This window comes from Pinus tabuliformis, chromosome 2_2, assembly GCF_031772625.1.
Source record: "Pinus tabuliformis cultivar Carrire ecotype Pingquan chromosome 2_2, CPIR1, whole genome shotgun sequence".
In the NCBI taxonomy this organism is placed as follows: domain Eukaryota; kingdom Viridiplantae; phylum Streptophyta; class Pinopsida; order Pinales; family Pinaceae; genus Pinus; species Pinus tabuliformis.
Window position 1 is genome coordinate 208,446,156 of NC_142300.1, and position 6,668 is coordinate 208,452,823.

The window sequence follows — 6,668 nt, forward strand, 5'->3', positions numbered from 1 at the left end:
ATGCAACAACAATGCACCATTCGATCTGAGTAGGAAGCAATAGCACGTGCCATGTAGGTGAGTGCACTAGCTTGTTGGATCAGTCACTTCTCACCGTCACTTCACTACAGGAAGACCCAATTTTATAGCGGTTAGAGACAGAAGCACGGGAGTTGCAGATAGCCTATGATAATGTCCGGGGGACCGCACAGACAGTTGTTATTACTCAGCGATTGGCCAAGATGAGGGAGGCCCAGGCTCTCAAGGCACAAGTTGACGCCGCTCAGTAAAAAGAAGCAGTGCTTAAAGAACGCATCCAGCCTTGGCTTGCTGAGGCATTCGCGGTCACCACTGACATTGAGTGAAAATTAGCACACATGCAGGTAGAATACGAGCCCAGCAAAGCAACTGAAACTGATACTGAGGCATTGGAGGCTCACGTATGACAGGTACAGTAGATGGTGGAAGTGTTTGTTGCAGACGTAAGCGAAGTGCATAAGTTGCTAGATGACCTCTCCGCGAAGATTACTGCACCAGCCGAGTGACTTGGGACGAGTAACGATGATTGTGTCGGGGGCTTGTTGTGCAGCAAATCCCCCACGTAAAGGTTTTGGGGCTTAAAGTCCACAATTTTGGGTAATAGCATGGTAAAGGCTCCGCGAAGCACACAGAGTGCGAATTGTAATGGGTCAAGTCAAAGGTTTGTCCGCCCAAAAATAATGTAAAATAATAGAAAGCAAGTCGGCCTACCCATGGTCCACGGACCATGGGAAGGTTTAAATAGATTAAGAGTTTAAGGATAGAAGGTAGCTTTTGGCTAAGATCTGATGTATTATGGGTTTGTGAAGGAAATATTCACTTTGAGTCTGTAAGTTTGAGTCGTGGGTAGTAGTAGTTAGAGAAGGCTCTGCATCTATGTGCACAGAGGCCTGGTAGAGTCCACAACTATATTCGCAGACCCCTGCAGCTGAGTGCGTAGGGTGGAACTAATTGTACTGAACAAAAGAGTAATAAAGATAAGTGTTTCTAAATTATTGTGCCTTTGATTGTGGATCTATATGTTTATGCTTATGTTCTGAGTTTATACATATCTGTAAGATTTATGGTTGAGCGTGTTGCTTATCACTGTTGAATGTTGGGTTAAAGACTTTAAGAATTAGATCTGATCTATAATAAATACATTAATAATAAGAATCTAAGAAGCGCCTCATCGCCAAGCTTCGCGAAGGCCAGATAGCTGTGTAGAGTAGCGTGAGTGCGCAGTTCAGTTCGCGACCCTTCCAGTCCTCATCAAGACATGCCTAGGGTGCGGAAAATTGGTTCCAGCACCCTCCCATACTACCTCAGGTGAGACTTTAGTCCGTGCTCCGCGCACTATTGCCGAAAGGGCCGGTAGAGTAGGATTTGTTTGGCTAAAACACTTCTGAACCTAAGTTTGTTGTGGGGAAAAATGCCTATTTAGGACGATCCTATCCACCTAAGGTGTGACAGCGCCTTAGCAACAAACGAATACAGCTATCATGATTTCTTCCTTTATGAAATGTGAAAGAGAGGAGCTCGGCAGACTTACCGTTATCTTCCGGTTGTCCCTCGATCTAGATCCTCTTCTCTTTGCGTGTCCACAGCTACTTGTCTCCTCGCTTGCTCAAGAGAACAGCTACTTGAACCCCACGAGATCACAAGAGAAAAACTATCTGTGACAAGAGAACAACTACTTGCGACAAGAGAAGAACACAATACAAAGACAAATATACATATTCATAAATGATTCAGGATTAGAGGTAAATCAAATACACTAATGCAATCATACAAAATACACCAGCATATAGGAAAGAATCAAGATAGCTTTATTGATAAGTAACAGGGTTCAGGAAGAGATACAACCCATAGGGCTCCAATCCAGCATCTCCTTCCCGGCAGAATGGAATTCCTTCTTCAGCTCCCTTCAAAGCATAACACACCCAATGTTTCTAGCCACAAACCAACAGCAATTCTTTGCAATTACCAAATTCCAGCCTCCCTGATCTCATAGAGGAGAGATCTATATATAGGGATATTGGAGAGAGGATGAGTCAGCTTGAGAAGTGACTAGTGTCCTCTCCCTCTCTCAGTTCTTGAGTCCACTTGGAGGTTCTTGCTCCCACTTGGAGATTTGGAACCTCTTACTCATCACCAGTCAAATTCCTTGATCCAAGTGTCATTTTGGAAGCTTCCTGGGCATTGACACCTTGAGAAATGACTCTGCCACTTGTCCAAACTCGCTCAGCGCAGGTAGCCTTTGTTGCAGTTGACATTCAACGCAGGTAGACAGTGGAGCAGTTGACATTCAGCGCAGATGCTCAGTGGAGCAGTTGACATGATCCAGAATTGGCTTGATTTTGAGTGTTTTCAGGTGGAGAACCTCTGTGAATTGTTGTGGTTACTTGGCCTTGTTCCTCTAGGGGTAGGAACAACATGTTTAGGGACTTTGGATCCCTTGATTATCGACATTTCATGCTCAGTGATGCAAGGCACAAAAATGTCTATAACAGTTGCCCCCTAAAGTATGAGGCCGTTTATCGGGTGAAATGCTTTATCCAGGAGGGTCCGAAGTTCATCCATCTGCTGGGAGGAGACCTGTAATAAAATATAATACAATACATTATGATTCATTCTTCTTTCATGATCTAGCTGAGGCGGGCATTCCCATGCTCAACTTTATAAATTCATTTTTTATACATAGAACAGACGATCGTCTGATGGTAGACTGATAATTCTGGCGAAATTATCATCCTTTGAGTAGGATGATCATCTGCTGCAATGATGTACATGTCAAATGTCTTTATCTTTCCTGAATATATATCGCAGCCCGGATGGATGAAACTAGATCCGGGGTCTTCAAACTCGTTCGATCTTCACTCTAAGTACAAGTCGATCCATGTGAGAATTGCGCTGAAGTCGAACATGGAAAGACATCACTTGATTACCGGTCAATGATGTAAACCGTTAACAAGCGCGAGAGGGATCACCGATAATGATAATGACCCTCAAGGCACTGCAGTACAATTCACGTGGTGTGAATAAAGGACTTGGCGTCGAACACCATGCAAAATCTTCTGGTCGAAGGTCATTGATGTATACCTGTCGCCGGAAGTGAGAAACTTGCCATTGAGGCATGCAAGCTTCAAAGTACTGAAGGGGTTGTTCCTAGATCAACTTCTTGGATAATGAGCTGACGTCGACAAGAAGCGATCCATCACAGGAGGGCCTTAATGAATCCCACATCAGTGACATGGAACGGAGCTAATGATTTTAATGGAGGTGAAAATGATATGTGATATATGATTCAGGGTGGCGGTCATGGATGGATGAAGGATAATGTATGGTAGTGGATGGGACCCGGTTGACTCTTTCTGAACGACTTCTCTTGAACATATGGCGACACTGATGTGATGGATTGGTAGCATTACCCCAAATATGGATGGTATGGCGAGACCATGGTGATGTGACCGGTGAATGAAACAACCCAACCCGAATGTGGTACGGAGGAAAAAGTGTCATGTTCAAGAGCGACCTGCTACCATCAAAGTTTTCTTGAATTTTCCCAATTTTTCCCCAGTCATTGCTGACCAGTACCTCTTTATTTTTGTCAAGCTTGAGGAGGATAACATATGCTTGTTCTATAACCTGCCCTTCGGGCAAGCCCATCGCTATGTTTTAACGAGCCTAGTGATAGGGAAACTCGTTCTCGTCTAAAGACAAGTTTGTCGCTATTTAATAATTTTAACGAGTCTAACGACAAGGATAACTCGGTTCTTTTCATTTTTAGAGAGTCTGAAAAGATACATAAAGTCAACTCCAAAATTCCTTTTTCGTCATCTAATCCCTTAAGTCCGAAAGAGTATAAAACCATACAGAAGGGATGAGTTTTCGATAATTTTAACGAGCCGAATAAAACAAGCGCTCGACCTTTTTGTGCAATAATCCCTCAAGTCCAAAAAGATTAAAATCTAGAGGAGGGATAGCTCTTCCGGTCACTTTAACGAGCTGGAAGGCCAAAACTCGGCAATCTTTTCATATTTTACGAGTCAATTGAAAAGAGCTTAAAGAAGACTCGTCTTTTGAGGAACGAGTGATAAACAGGGATAGCAACTGATTCCAGGTACAGGTTGGAATTTTCCAATCACGGCAGTGTCACAAGGATGGCTAGGTGAAATCACTCTTCGCAGCTGTTCCTTAAAATGGGTAAACAATCATATGGAGGTGAACGATCGGCCAAATGAAAAGTGGAGGTGGCAGGTGCAAACACGACCAAGGCTTTATGGCTGATAAATTTACGATCACTGTGGTTATTTACCGGGATAGGTTCATTTTTTAGATAAAAATGAGCTTAAACTCTGGAGGAAACTCTGCTCACTGCTTTTATTTATTTTTTAACGAGCATGAAGACCGCGTTAAAACTGCTCGGACCTTGCGTTTATTTTTTAACGAGCATGAACTTTATGCTAAAACTGCTCGATTACCCAGTCATAAGATAAGAGTGTCTCATGAAAGATCCCATTTTTTATAGAGCTTGCGCCTTACCAAAGCTATGCTCACTCTCCTTTCTTTATGCAAGTTAGGAAACGACTAATCCCAAAAACAGATAAATAACCGCTCTTTGCTCGCACTCCAAAAGGTTTGCATGCCCCCAGGTATAAAACAGAGTTTCAAGGTTACCTCTACTTACCCTCCGCCAAAACATTTGTTTTAATCGAGAGAGGCTTACCTCTTTCAGGTTACCCAAAGATTGTCTCGTTAATCTTTCAAACAAAACACTTCCTCGGCAATGTCTACCGAAATAGACAAGGGTGAATGACTGGTGCCAAACACGTAACTTTGACAAAAGAATCTTATTCTAGAACAACTCCTCTTCCATCCACGGACGGGGTACGGACTAGTCATATTCTCCCGCGGAAACCTACCCTATACCCAAAGTTTCCCTGCCGAAGCAGGCCAGGATGCATGCCCCCTGGGTTCCGGTCATATCCTCCCGGATTACTCGCGCTCATCAGGAGGACGGACCATGGGTTGAGACACTTCTTGCGTGAATAGACCATTTAGGGACGGTACATGACTATTTGCGATGTGTGATCCGGGAAACGAAAGTTGGTCTACGAGCTTGACCATTCTTCCTTCATGCGGAAAGCACATTACTCTAAAGAGTGAGGAGACTACAACTCCCATGCAATATATATAGTCTCGTCCAAGGAGTAGGTTATAATCCAAGGGTCCTTGAACGACCATCACGTTCATTTGAACGGTCTTCCCTTTCAATGTTATAGGCACATTGGGGAGGATCCCTAAAGGTCGACTGGTTCCTTTATCAAAACCTGATAGATTTCTCATCTCAGGTAAGAGTGCTGGCGAACCAAGTGCTCTCCAAGCAATAGAGGAAAGGATACTCACAGATGCCCCCTCATCAATGATAGTGCCAGCCATTACCATTCTGTATATTTGACAAATAATTCTGAATGGTATACTGGCAGGCAACCGGGGTCTGCCTAGTTGGTTCCAATCAAAGGACACAACCAGGTTGCTTGGTGGTGGGACCGAATATACGGCCGGATAGCGCTCTGATGAACTTCCTTCCTGCGATAAAGGAATGGTGGCATTGCCCCCTTGATCATCAGAGTCAATGCTGATGAAGAGAATCTGGACGGTGTCGTCTTGATTCTCCTCTGTGATGGTGTCATTCGAAGATGGAGCCTCTGAAGGCAAAACCGGGTCAACTGCCGTATCAACCTTTTGACTTTCGTCAGGCATGGATCTAGACGGTTCATCTTCAATGACAGGTGCTTCGGCTGACCACCTAAGTGGCTCAGCCGGATTCTCAACTAGTGAGGGACTTGGCAGGAGTCTTTGATATCCAGGAGGAAGTTGCGCTCGTAAAATCGGGCGATCTTCCAGAACTCTTTTTGCCTCATCTAAGAAGGGACAACGGTGGATGGCGTGACCGCCTTCACACAGTCTGCAAGGAAATTTAGCTTTCCCGCTCTGTCCTGGAGCTTCACTCCCACTAGTTGACGGTGAGCAGTCGACATGGCTATCAGAGGTCGATGCTACCGAATTGTGCAAACGGGGGGACCAGTCTCTTAGTATCCGGGGGATACAGGGACAATCTCTATGGAAGTGGTCTCCCCTGCATATGACGCATGGCGATTTTGGCCTTACAAGTGCAGTGTGTGGATTTTTGTTAGATGACACTTGTTTGCCCCCAGTTGCCTTAGGCTCCTTCTTCTTCTTTTCTTTCTTCTTCTTCTCCTTCTTCTCCTTAGGAACCTGGTTTTTAATTCGACCAGTTCCGTCAAGCGAAGAGGAAGGAGGGGAGGAAGATGAAGTTGAAGGCTGGGAGGCAACTCTTGTCTGATCTAACTGTTGACTCGACTGTTCAGGAATGGTGGTATTCTGAACGACATTGGTTGAAAAGAGCCAAACTGGTAGGCCATGTGGGGCGCACCAACATCTCCCCAAGAGGAGAAGGGACTAGGATTTCCACCCAAGGGAACTCCTTGGTTGGTGTGCTCCATCTTTTCAACCTAAAGATCAACGCAGGATAAAAGGGTGATTGTTCCGTTTAAAATAAATTGTTAACGATGCTTTAGACACAACTTGCTTTTTTAGTTTTAAAGAGTCGAGAAAAAGCTAAAGATGACTCTAGTCTCCTTCGA